The sequence below is a fragment of the Elephas maximus genome, chromosome 1, assembly GCF_024166365.1.
Source record: "Elephas maximus indicus isolate mEleMax1 chromosome 1, mEleMax1 primary haplotype, whole genome shotgun sequence".
Taxonomy (NCBI): Eukaryota; Metazoa; Chordata; class Mammalia; order Proboscidea; family Elephantidae; genus Elephas; species Elephas maximus.
In genome coordinates, this window is record NC_064819.1 from 235,300,075 (window position 1) to 235,314,365 (window position 14,291).

At 42.4% G+C, this 14,291-nt stretch overlaps 1 protein-coding gene across 3 annotated transcripts in view; it reads left to right on the plus strand.

The window, feature by feature from the left end:
• PACRG (parkin coregulated) overlaps positions 1-14,291 on the plus strand; it is a 601,449-nt gene that overhangs the window by 394,892 nt on the left and 192,266 nt on the right. The gene's annotated exons all lie outside the window — the stretch shown is intronic.

A 14,291-nucleotide genomic window follows, 5' to 3' on the forward strand; every position in this document is an offset into this window, starting at 1 on the left:
TATTAAACTAACAATATAACCTGAAATATGTACAGCAAAAATTGAAAGAATTGTAAGAAATCTGACAGATCTATAAAGAGGGAGATCATATTTCTGGCAAGCCAATAGATCAAGTAGAACAAAAAATTCATGATGATATAGATGATTGAAAGCAACAAGATTAACAGGCTGGTTTTAACAGTGTACCAGACAGATCAGACCCAAATGGCAGAGAATATACATTCTTTTCTAATACTCATAGAACATTTACGAAAAATAACCATGAAGATTAAATCTTGACAAATGTCAAAGAATCTGTACTATCCAAACCATATTACTTAAGTATAATACTATTAAAAAGATAGTTTTAGATTAATTTGTAAATAATTCATAAGCTAAAGCTTAAGAGATTGAAAATAAATGTAAACCTTATAAGACTAAGTGAAAAGACAATAGAGTAAGCCCATAGAAAATAGTAAGAAGGAAATAAATAGAAGAACAAAAATTAATGAATCATATAGCAAAGAAACAGTAGAGCAGATCCACAAAGCCAAAATGTGCTCGTTTGAAATACTAATGGCTTTGAAATAGCTAATAAAATAGTTTTCGCCAAGACTGAACAGAGAACAATGGACACAAATAAACAACAACAAGAAAAAAGGGAGAACATGAAGCATTTTGTCATATATAAATTATAAATAAATTTATGCTTCGGAATTTGAAACTAAGTTGAAACGGATAATTTATTAGAAAAATGTAAATTACAAAAATTATTAAAAAAAAAAATAGAAACCCTGAACAAACCAATAAGCATTAAAGGAACTAATAATCAAAACTACCCGCCCCCCCCCAAAAACACATGCCCACTTGTTTAGCAGTTTTTTTCTAAATTTTCAGAGAAAAGATTTTCCCTTCCTCTCATATAGACTATTCCAGAAAATTAAAAAAGAGGGATTCAAAGAATATGCTAGTATAACCCTTGATACCAAACTTAGAGCAAGACAGTACAAAAAAAAAAAAAAGTTACAGACCAGCCTCATGTATGAACACAAATGCAAAAATGCTCAATAACATGTTGTCGTTTTGGCCTCAGGTCTACGCTGACTCACGTCAACCCCATGTGTGCAGAGCAGAACTACTCCGTAGAGCTTTCAAGGCTGCGACCAGATCGCCAGGCTTTTCCCACCAGGCCCCTCTGGGCGGGTTTGAACCCCCAACTTTTCAGTTAGTTGTCTAGAGTTTATACCACCCAGGGAGTCCTAAGTAACATATTAGCAAATGAAATTCAGCAGTATATTTTTTTAAAAATAACAATGCATCATGATCAAGTAGGCTTATCCTTAGAATGGAAGTTTAGTTCAATATCAGAAAACTTATTATTGTCTTTTAATACGTTGTTGCTCTTCGGTGCCGTCCAGTCGGTTTTGACTCATAGCGGCCCTGTGCACAACAGAACGAAACACTGCCTGGTCCTGCGCCATCCTTAACAATCGTTGTTCTGCGTGAGCTCATTGTTCCAGCCACTGTGTCAGCCCACCTCAGTGAGGGTCTTCCTCTTTTCCACTGACCCTGTGCTCTGCCAAGCACGATGTCCTTCTCCAGGGACGAATCCCTCCTGACAACATGTCCAAAGTATGTAAGACACAGTCTCGCCATCCTTGCTTCAAAGGAGCATTCTGGTTGTACTTCCTCCAAGACAGATTTGTTCGTTCTTGTGGCAGTCCATGGTTTATTCAATATTCTTCGCCAACACCACAATTACAAAGGCATCAATTCTTCTTCGGTCTTCCTTATTCATTGTCCAGCTTTCACATGCATATGATGTGATTGAAAATACCATGGCTTGGGTAAGGTGCACCTTAGTCTTCAGGGTGACATCTTTGCTCTTCAACACTTTAAAGAGGTCCTTTGCAGCAGATTTGCCCAGTGCAACGCGTCTTTAGATTTCTTGACTGCTGCTTCCATGGCTGTTGTTTGTGGATCCAAGCAAAATGAAATCCTTGACCACTTCAATCTTTTCTCCGTTTATTATGATGTTGCTGATTGGTCCAGTTGTGAGGATTTTTGTTTTCTTTATGTTGAGGTGCAATCCATACTGAAGGCTGTGGTCTTTGATCTTCATTAGTAAGTGCTTCAAGTCCTCTTCACTTTCAGCAAGCAAGGCTGTGTCATCTGCATAATGGAGGTTGTTAATGAGTCTTCCTCCAATCCTGATGCCCCGTTCTTCTTCATACATTCCAGCTTCTCCGGTTCTTTTCTCAGCATACAGATTGAATAGGTATGGTGAAAGAATACAACCCTGACGCACACCTTTCCTGACTTTAAACCAATCAGTATCCTCTTGTTCTGTCCAAACAACTGCCTCTTGATCTATGTAAATCTTCCTCATGAGCACAATTAACTGTTCTGGAATTCCCATTCTTCGCAGTGTTGTCCATAACTTGCTATGATCCACACAGTCCAATGCCTTTGCATAGTCAATAAAACACAGGTAAACATCCTTCTGGTAGTCTCTGCTTTCAGCCAGGATCCATTTGACATCAGCAATGATATCCCTGCTTCCACGTCCTCTTCTGAAACTGGCCTGAATTTCTGGCAGTTCTCTGTCGATGTACTGCTGCAGCCATTTTTGAATGATCTTCAGCAAAATTTTGCTTGCGTGTGATATTAATGATATTGTTCTATAATTTCCACATTCGGTTGGATCACCGTTCTTGGGAACAGGCATAAATATGGATCTCTTCCAGTCAGTTGGCCAGGAAGCTGTCTTCCATATTTCTTGGCACAGACGAGTGAGCACCTCCAGCGTTGCATCTGTTTTTTGAAACATCTCAATTGATATTCCATCAATTCCTAGAGCCTTGTTTTTCGCCAATGCCTTCAGAGCAGCTTGGACTTCTTCCTTCAGTACCATCGGTTCCTGATCATATGCCACCTCTTGAAATGGTTGAACATCAGCTAATTCTTTTTGGTATAATGACTATATGTATTCCTTCTACCTTCTTTTGATGTTTCCTGTGCCGTTTAATATTTTCCCCATAGAATCCTTCACCATTGCAAGTTGAGGCTTGAATTTTTTCTTCAGTTCTTTCAGCTTGAGAAACACTGAGCATGTTCTTCCCTTTTGGTTTTTCATCTCTAGCTCTTTGTACATGTCATTATAATACTTTACTTTGTCTTCTCGAGAGGCCCTTTGAAATCTTCTGTTCAGTTCTTTTACTTCATCAATTCTTCCTTTTGCCTTAGCTGCTCGACGTTTGAGAGCAAGTTTCAGAGTCTCCTCTGACATCCTTCTTGGTCTTTTCTTTCTTTCCTATCTTTTCAATGACCTCTTGCTTTCTTCAAGTATGATGTCCTTGATGTCATCCCATAACTCGTCTGGTCTTCGGTCACTAGTGTTCAGTGTGTCAAATCTATTCTTCAGATGGTCTCTAAATTCAGGTTGGATGTATTCAAGGTCATATTTTGGCTCTCATGGGCTTGCTTTGATTTTCTTCAGTTTCAGCTTGAAGTTGCATATGAGCAGTTGATGGTCTGTTCCACAGTCGGCCCCTGGCCTTGTTCTGACTGATGATATTGAGCTTTCCCATCGTCTCTTTCCACAGATGTAGTCAATTTGATTTCTGTGTGTTCTGTCTGGCGAGGTCCATGTGTATAGTCACCATTTATGTTGGTGAAAGAAGGTATTTGCAACGAAGAAGTCGTTGGTCTTGCAAGATTGTCATTCGGTCTCCAGCATTGTTTCTATCACCAAGGCCATATTTTCCAGCTACCGATTCTTCTTCTTTGTTTCCAACTTTCGCATTCCAATCACCAGCAATTATCAATGCATCTTGATTTCATGTTTGATCAGTTTCAGACGGCAGCAGCTGATAAAAATCTTCTATTTCTTCGTCTTTGGCCCTAGTGGTTGGTGCATGAATTTGAATAATAGTTGTATTAACTGGTGTTCCTTGTAGGCGTATGGATATTATCCTATCACTGACAGCGTTGTACTTCAGGATAGATCTTGGAACGTTCTTTTGGACGATGAATGCAACACCATTCCTCTTCGCATTGTCATTGCTAGCATAGTAGACTATATGATTGTCCAATTCAAAATGGCCAATACCAGTCCATTTCAGCTCTCTAATGCCTAGGATATCGATCTTTATGCATTCCATTTCATTTTTTACAATTTCCAATTTTCCTCGATTCATACTTTGTACATTCCAGGTTCCGATTAGTAATGGATGTTTGCAGCTGTTCCTTCTCATTTTGAGTCGTGACACATCAGCAAATGAAGGCCCCAAAAGCTTTACTCCAACCATGTCATTAAGGCCAACTCCACTTTGAGGAGGCAGCTCTTCCCCAGTCATCTTTTGAGTGCCTTCCAACCTGGGTGGCTCATCTTCCAGCACTATATCAGACAGTGTTCCACTTCTATTCAAAAGGTTTCCACTGGCTAATGCTTTTCAGAAGTAGACTGCCAGGTCCTTCTTCCTAGTCTTAGTCTGGAGACTCAGCTGAAACCTGTCCTGCATTGGTTGTCCTGCTGGTGTCTGAATACCAGTGTCACAGCTTCCAGCATCACAGCAACATGCAAGCCCCCACAGTATGACAGACTGACAGACACATAGGGGTCTTTTAAAATAAAATTAAATAAAAATTTAAATAGTAACTGGTGAAAAGAGAAATCATTTTAAGAAATGTAGAAAAATCTATGTCTTATAACTATAGGGTTGCTATGAGTCAGAATTGATGGCAACGGGCTTGGTTTTTTTTTTTTTTCAGTTTATAAGGTAACACTTGTGTTCCCGACATGGTGCTTTGAAAGTGGCACTTTGCTCCTCTGGCATTCTCCCATAACAACTGAACCCAATCTCATGACAAAAAATCATCAGATAAATCCCAACTGAGGGGCATTCTACAAAATACCTGACCAGTCTCCTCAAAACTGTCAAGGTCATGAAAAATAAGGAAGGACTAAAGAACCTGTCCAGAACAGAGGAAACTAAACCCTTTAGCTGTGATGACTTTAGATATGATGACTACCTGCAATATTGTTTTGTGTCCTGAGTGGGACCCTGGGACAGAAAAGGACTCTCGCATATAACTGCTGAAATCCAAATAGTCTGGAGTTCAGTTAATGGCAGTGCATCGATGTCAGGTTCTTAGTTTTGACAAATAGAAGATGGTTAATGTAAGATGTTAACATTAGGGTACACTGACGTACGGGGGTTCTCTGTGCTGTTGTGCAATTTCCTTTAAATCTAAAATTATTTAAAAATAGAAAGGCTATTTAAAAACTATCTCAATATGCATTCATGATGAAAAGCCCTAGCAAACTACAAACAGAAAACACATTCCTTGACTTGATAATGGCATCTACCATTACTTCATGGTTTCCAAACCTCAGCGGGGATTTTATCTTCCTCACATTGTAATAACAATGAAGCAGTATTATGAAATGGTTTTTGAATTGCTGTTATTATTCCTGTGACGCCAGCAACTACCTCAGAAGTTACCTTGTGGATTTAGCCCAATGATTCTTAACCCTGTTTTTACACCTTGTCCATATATATCACTTCTAGGTGGGTTTGAACCACCAACCTGTTGGCTATTGACGAGCACTTAACTGTTTGCTGTTGAGTCAGCTCCAGCTCGTGATGACCCCGTGCGTTACAGAGTAGAACTGTTCCGTAGGGTTTTGTTGGCTGTTATCTTAATGGAAGCAGATCACCGGGTCTTTTCTTCTGTGACGCCTTTGGGTGGGTTCAAGCCGCCCTTTAAGTTAGCAGCCAAGTGCAAACCATTTGTGCCACCTAGGGACTAGTATATATATGTATGTATGTGTGTATGTAATACATATGTAATATATATATGTGTGTATACAAAATACATATATTTTTTTATATATAAAATGGATATATATATATATAATCATTGTAGAATAATATACAGTGAAACCTGTGAGAGCTGGAACTCAATGGGTCTGCCTTGTTTTTCTGGGTCTCTCAAATTTTCCACCTTTGACAGGGTGCAGTCTTAGCACTTTTCTATCACTCTCTGCTAGTGGAAAATATTAGAGTTTTCCTTCTCTGATCAGGGTTCCACCTCACGCAGCTTCCGGCTTTTGTAGGCCTTACCTTATATGACAGAAAGGGAGGGAAGGAAGCAAATTAGTTATTAGAAGTCAGTCAAAAATGGTTTCAGCCTGGTCAGATTGCTCATTGATTCATCGGGTTATTGATTCACTTACTCATTCAGTCACTCGCTTTCTCACGCATTCGTTTCGTACGTGTTTATGGAATCCCTGATCTTTTTTAGTACACTCGGGGTTCCAGGTATTATAGAATCCCCCTTCTTAAGAAGCTTGCAGTCTTGTGGAAGAGTCAGATAATGGATAGATAATCACTGCATTGTGCATGCTAGGCTCTAAACTAGCATGTATACACCATGCCATGAGACCCATGAGACAGGCTGCTCCCTCTAGGGCGTGAGGCCCCTAAGGTGGGAAGGCTGAGCTGAGTTCAGAAAGCAAAAGAGAAGACAGGAGGCAGTGTGTGCTAAGACATAGGGCAAAGAGGCCTGTGTTCAGCCTTGGCTGGTCACTCAAGGAGCAGGGGTGCTAGATGGGCTGGAGGAGCGGCCCTGGGCTAAGGAAAGCAAGGAGAGCTGGCAACCACAGCTCCTCCTGAGCCCTGGCAAGCCACTGAAGAGTCTTAAGCAGTGGGGGGCAGCAGGACCATATTTCCCTTCCAAGTAGATGACTTGGGCTCCCTTGTGGAGAAGGAATTGGAGGGGAACAGGACCTGAGGCCCAGGCTGCTTAGGTGGGTATTATAGAAGGTAATGGCCCTGAACCGGAGTAGGAGTAGTAGAGATGGAATGAAGGGACAACATTTGAGAGACATGGAGGAAGGGTCAGCTGGCCTCAGTGACCTCTGCTTATGGGAGACGAGGGAGAGAAAGGAGCTGACTTCCCTCTTGGGTAGGTGAGTAATGTGGGGCACAGAGCTCCTGAGACAAGATGGCACTGAGAGGAGAAGAGTCCCGTTGGGATATGCTGAGGTTGAGTTGACTAAGCTTTCCAGATGGATGTTTCTAGTAAGTAATTGAATGTCTTTTTTTAGAAAAATTTTTTCTAGAATATTTTGGTTAATCATGTACCTCATCAGTTAAATAAAAATTGTACATGAGAAGCCAACATGTGTGTCTGTATGTGTATGTATACATATACGTGTACATATATTACTGACATATCTGCATTACAACACACAGAAATAAACAATTTAAAGAATGATGTTAGAGGTATATATAAATAAATGTATTTTTCTCTCTGGGCCCACTTGGTTTAGCAAGTTCAAGACAATAAAGAGCATCAGGCATAGGTTTGAAGTTTGAAACAAATGGGGGTGTGGTCTGGGAAGGATCACCCACCACCTGGGCTGGGGTCTGTCTTGTGATAAGAGGCTGGAACAGATGCAAGACTGGAGATCCCCTCCCAACCTCTTTTCCTTTTCCCCTCCACATCCTGCTAAAGAAACATGAGGCATCAGATACCTTTAATCCAGGTGACACTACAGCCCTGTGGCTTCTGACTTCTCTTGACCATGGATCCTACCTCATCTCCCATAGGAGACAATTTGTGAAGAAAAGCCAAAGGTATATGAAGGCCTTGGTTTGATTCTGGTCTCCATCTCTTCCTAGCTGTATGATCCTGGACAAATCACGTAACCACTCTAAGCCTTGGTTTTCTAATCCATAAACTGGAGATTATATATTATATATTTTTCACAGTGTGGGGATTAAATGAGGTAATGTACGTGAATGTGTTTGTGAGTGAAAATTTTGATTTTCCATGATACCAGCAACTACCCCAGAATTTTTTTTTTCTTCTTGCTTTTGTAGAACAAATCTCAGCCAGGCACTCTACATTCTCTGCCTACATCTAACATCACCTACAGATACAGTGTGTGACAGTCACCCAAACCCAGACGCTGCACTACTTGCAACCATGAAGTCACTATTTCCTGTTTTATCTAGAGCACTGGTTTTCAGCCAGGATGACTTTGACCCTCAGGGCACACTTGACAATGTATGGAGACATTTTTGGTTGCTACAAATGGGGAGTGCTAGTGGCAGCTAGTGAGCAGAGGCCCAGGGTGCTGCACTGAACAGCCCACCACAACAAAGAATTGTCTGTTCCAAGATGTTAGCAGTGCTGAGGTTGAGATCCTACCTTGAAGTCTTAAACCACCTTGCAAACCTATGTTCCCCAGGAGGGCCTGAATGTGCTTGTATGAGATGTAGAAAGGAAGTGATTGGGGAAAATGGTGTGGCAGTTTTGGTTGCTGGATTCGATTTTCTTTAAGAGGTCAATACCGACCAAAATAACAAAAGTCCCCGGTCTGGCCTTGGGCGTGTTAGGGGTGACACTGACACCTGCTGGACAGGAGAGAGGAGAACGAGGATGCAGGGTAAAATGCCTGCCCCTCTTCACTTACTGTGGTTACCATTTTAATGCATATTAATTTTCTAGTGGTGAAAACCTTAAAATGGTTGGATTCCAACTTTGTGTAAATAACCAGTAACGTTTTCTGCTTTCCCTTCTATTCTCTTCCTGCCTTTCTTCTCCCTTCTGTTTCGTTTTTCCGGCGCCTTAACATTGCTCATATTATACCCTTTGACGTTTCTGTGAACACAGAAATCTTTGTGTACCAGAGCGTCATTCTTAGTTCTTCTTCTCCTCCTCCTTTATTTTACAAATCTGTGTGTGTGGCGCCCATTCATAACTAGGACATGCCATCTATAGCCTTGTCTCCATTTCTGGAATCCCATCATTGCCGTTTCTTGATCACAGCAGAATAATCAGTTACCAAGGGCAACTCAGAGATGTTCTTCTCTGCCCTCGGTCACTCACCCTGATTCCTTCTGTTGATTTCCAAAAAAACAGAAATTGAGTCGATCATCCGAATTGTGAATTATTCATCTAATGGCATGGAAATTAATAAGGCAAAGTCGTGAAACTACCATCTGTCTCAAAGTTATCTACTTGTAGATGTTTATCAAGCTAAGAAAACTTGCTGTATGTGTAACATATTGTCTGAAAGAAAGGAAAATCTTTGCTTTTTTTCAAAAAAGTCCTGGCAGTATATGCCGTTTTTGTTCCAACTTGCTAGACTGCCTTCTCTTCTTGTCTCCGGTAAACCAAACGGCTGCATCCCATCCGTGTATCTCTATTAACTTTTTGTAATGGTAATTCTCAGTGGTTTCTGTTTCCATAGGCTGTTCAACCTCTGTTACCACCTTCTAAGTCCAATCTGTTCCTGTATTCTGCCTTAAAAACTAACCTGTTTTAAAAAAAAAAAAAATTTTTTTTTTTTTTTTCGTAAGTAATGTTCTTGAATTTTTCCATAGTGGCTTTTGTCCAAATATCTGTAATTGCTTTGGAGATAATATCCCAACCATTTTCACAATATTCCTCTGAAAACATAGACAGTATTATGCCACTTGGCACATGGTCAAACAGCAACACATGAGAGTGGATTAACTCTTTTTCTGCCACGTCTGGCCTCTAAATCGTTTTTCCAGCCTAATTCTTTTCTGACCATCCTTTGCTGAATATCCCTTATGAAGCTTATCAATTTCAGCTCTTTCATAGTCACTCGAGAATGTCTTGTCTTCCTTCCCTAAACCGTAGGTTTAGTGTCCTTGTCTGGTTGGTCTGTGGCCACATACTGGACTCCCCACAGGGTGACCAACACAATCCAATGCACAGAATTCCGAGAGTGTTTGAGACCCAAGAAGGAAGCAACATGAGCATTACATATGGATGCATTGTTGACTATGTAAACACACTTGTGTGTTTATTTCTTAAATATAGAAAAGTTAAAAATTAGTATTTTTTGTAGAATGATGGTAGTATCTTTGTTTTCATTTTCCTTTTCTTTATTCACTTAATCCCCATGACAACCTCATCATCTAGGCAAGGTTGTTGTTCCCAGTTTAGAGGTGAGTGAACTCAAGCTCAGAGAGGTTAAGTTTCTATCCCAATGTCTTATACCTGATAGGGAATCGAACATGTCCCACCAAATTATGGTAACTGTATGGAAATTCTTCTTTCTACTGTCTCTTATATTTGTTCTTTTCTCTTCCCACTGTAACATTGTCACTACAACTCTACTAACCAAACTTTCTTCCGGTCACTTCCATGTCCAGGGCAGCTAATTTCCCTTGTTGTGCTGCTGTGTGCCATAGAGTTGATGCTGACTCATGGCAACACCATGTGACAGAGTAAAAGTGCCCTCTAGGTTTTCCTAGGCTATAATCTACATGGGAGCAGATCGCCAGGTCTTTTCTCCTTAGAGCCACTGGTTGGGTTCATACCACCAGCCTTTCAGTTAGCAGATGAGTGCTTAACCTTTGCACCACCAGGACTCTTTCTAATTTCCTTAAGACCCAGCTTTTATCATATTCCTCCCTTCCTTGAAAATTATCAACAGTTCTCAATTGCCTCTCAGAATGAAATAAAGGAAAGCCTCAGGATATCTGAAAAGGTCTTTCATAATACAACTTGGATTTTATTTTCCTAGACTTACCTCTCACATGGAATTCCTGCTTAGGCACACTCGTCTACTCACTATCCCCTCCCCACCTGGGCGTGCCATCACCCCCAGCTGCAGTGCCCCACTCTGCTGAATAAAACCCAGGGTGCTCATTTCCACCCAGCCACAGCCCTGCTGTCTCTCTAGAGTCTTTCTTTAACAACCAAAATAGAAACCATCTCATTTGCTGCATTCTTCGTAGGCATTACATGCATCTTTCTATACCCTGTGATGGCTAATACAGCATCTTCTCCGTGGTACAGATTTACTTCATATTCATTGCTTGGTTGGTACCACTGAAAATATAAAATGAATGCAGAAAACATTCTCTTGGAGGGAAAGAGCATGTCCTCTTGCAGAAAAGCTAGAAATTTGAACTAAGTCACAGTCCATTAATAGTACAAGAGTTTTTTTCCCTTACCAGTTTTTGTTTTGTTTGTTTTTTAATGCCGCAGTTGACAGCTGAGTTTTTGAGTGTTTCTGGACATAGAGACAGGCTTTTGAGGGCAGTGTTCATGTCGGTCACCTTTGTACCCTTCCACTGTACTGAGAACAGTGTCATGCATCTGTTATGTGCCCTAAGAATATTTATTGATTTTCTTCCATTATGAAATTCATTTAAATGTGATATATGAAGAGATAGATTCATTGCAAACTTTCCATTGGCTCATGGTGTAACATGTGCAAATCAAACCAGGCATCATGGGCATGTTAGCATCTCATGTAGGAAAACACGATTTTCTGCCTAGAGAGCTTGTACCTCAGCCTGCCCGCCTTGTCCTGGAGACACACTGCTTTATGGAAGAATACAGTAATGGCGCCTCAACACTCTTAAGATGCCTGTTAAGGATCGATGGCAGCATGTCCAATGTTTAGTCCAGTATGACACTCAGAAGGAGCCCTGGTGGCACAGTGGTTAAGCACACGGCTGCTATCCAAAATGTTGGCAGTTCGAACCCACCAGCCACTGCAAAGGTGAAAGATGTGGCAATCTGCTTCCATAAAGATTTCCAGCCTTGGAAACCCCATGGGGCAGTTCTTCTCTATCATATAGGGTCCGTATGAGTTGAATCGACTTGACAGCAACAGGTACTAGGTATGACATTTGGAGTACAGAAAATAAACTGCAGCGACACAGCTTTCCCTTGCGAAGTAGCAACCTCCTCTCCAACTCTTCTACTTGGCTTCAGTTTTGCATGTTATTTGTGTCTGAGATGCAACATTAAAGACGGTATAGCACACAGACTCTAGGCAGTCCCTAATACCAAAATTATTGGATGCTTTCATTGATTTGGTCTGTCTATGCAATGAAATCTGAGACTCCAGTAGCAGTGACAGAAGCTACCAAACCTCTCTGCTGCTACCCACTGACTGGTGATCCACACACAGAAGCCTGTGGGAGGAAGGAGTGCTTGGTGCAAAATCTGTGACAGAGAGAAGTGTCCCTGATGTCACACTGAAAGCGGCCAAGCTCTGCTGGAGGCAATTGTGCAACTGGGTCTGTGAGGAAGGATGGAGCCACCCTCTGCCAGCCCTGGTTGCTTCCTTCCCCTTCCTCCAAAGGGCCTGCTCCAACTCTCCAAGCTCTTTAAGCTCTGCTGCGTCCCAATACCTGGTCATCCTTCACTCTCCACACCCCAAGCTCCTGTGTTTTCACAGCCCCTTTCTCCTCCCTATTCCCAGTGCTAGTGCCTGCCTGTCCCAGCCCTAGGCCTCCCTGAGGATCACCCTGCCCTGGCCCCCTCCACCTCACCCAGGACCACCCTGTCCTGGCCCCTTCACCTCCCCCAGGACTATCCTGCCCAGGCCCCATCCACCTCCCCCAAGACCACCCTGCCCTGGGCCCCTCCACCTACCCCAGGACCACCCTGCCCTGGGCCCTTCCACCTCCCCAGGACCACACTGCACTGACCCCTCACCTCCTCCAGGACCACCCTGCCCTGGTTTCTGCGCACTCACACCTCAAGGTCTCCTTCTAACTTGTTGGCCCTTCTCTGCTCCTTGTTCAAATCTCCATTCAGAACATTTTAAAAATGAAAGGCCAGAAAGCCTTCCCTGTGTCTCATCTTGCCTTCCTTCTCCACTGCTGTCTTCTCAAAAAACAGTCTTCTTGTGAAATCACAGCTTTCGCACTTTCCATTTGCTTTTCAATCCACCTCAAAGTAAACATTCCTGAAACTGTTCTCACAAAGCACCCCATGGCTCCTTGTCCCCAGACTTCCTGGGCATCTCCCCTCCTGGCTCCTCTGCCTCCTGTAGCCTTTTCACAACCCCCTGACACCCTCCAAGAAGCTGAATGCCCTGAGCCCCCTGCCCCGGGCCATCCCTATGGTTCCTTCTCCCGCCAACCACGCCTTGTCTTGAGAGTAGTGTCTGCATAGCCCCTCTCTCTCGGCATTCCACTCACCAGCGACCTCCCAGCAATGGATCATGCCCAGATCTGCAGCTTACCCAAGCCCTGCTGGAGTTCTGGAAGGGATCTGTCCCCTCCTCCTGCCCGGCTAGAGGCACCTGTCCCAGCACCCCAAAACTGAGCTCGGCTCCTCCCTGCCAACGGCGGCATCTGCTGCTTTTGTTCCTCTTCCCCTAGCCCACTGGAAGACTCAAGCCTCATTTCCATCTCATGAACCACTCAGCAACATCTGTGGTGTGCTTTCCCTGTGACTCTCAACTCTCAGCTGAGGGCAACATTTTAAGGTGCAGATTTTTAAATGTCCCTCAAATCTCTTTCTAGCTATACCATAGTTCAGTCCTTCATTGTTACCTGCCTATTTCACAGCGTTCACAAACTTTTATTCCTGATTCTAGCCTTCATTTCCCTGCCCCCACCCCTACCCCTCAACCCACAAACTGATAATGCCACTAAAATCATTAACGAGCCCATTGAGCATGTTATTTAATCTCTCTGCACCTCAGTTTTATCATCTATAAAGTGGGAATAATAATAGTACCTATCTCACAGGGTTGTTGTATGGGTTAAATGAGTTAATATAAGGAATGCCCTGACATATTGCATTAGGCAAATCTGCAAAAAGACCTCTGTAAAGTGTTAGAAAGCAAATGTATCACTTCGAGCACTAAAGTACACCTGACCCAAGCCATGGTATTTTCAATAGCCTTTTCATATGTATGTGAAAGCTGGACAATGAATAAGGAAAACCAAAGAAAAATTGATGCCTTTGAATTATGGTGTTGGTGAAGAATATTGACTATACCATGGACTGCCACAAGAATGAACAAATCTGTCTTGGAAGACATAAGCCAGAATGCTCCTTAGAAGCAAGGATGACAAGACTATGTCTCACATTCTTTGGACATGTTTTCAGGAGAGATCAGTCTCCAGAGAAGGACATCATGCTTGGTAAAGTAGAGGGTCAGTGAAAAAGAGGAAGACCCTCAACAAGATGGATTGATATAGTGACTGCAATAATGGGCTCAAGCACAACAACGATTGTGAAGATGGTGCAGGACCGGGCAATGTTTCCTTCTGTTGTACATGGAGTCACTAGAAGTCGGAACCAACTCAACGGCACCTAACAACTACAGCCACATCTGTGCCTGGAGCCAAGTGCTCGTTGTATGAGTTAGTGTAGTCATCACCAGCTCTTTAGTTGTTGTTAAGTGTCATTAAGCTGATTTCTACTCATATTGACCCCATGTGATGGAGTAGAGCTGCTCCAAAATGTTTCCTAGGCTGTAATCTTGATGGAAGCAGATTACCAGG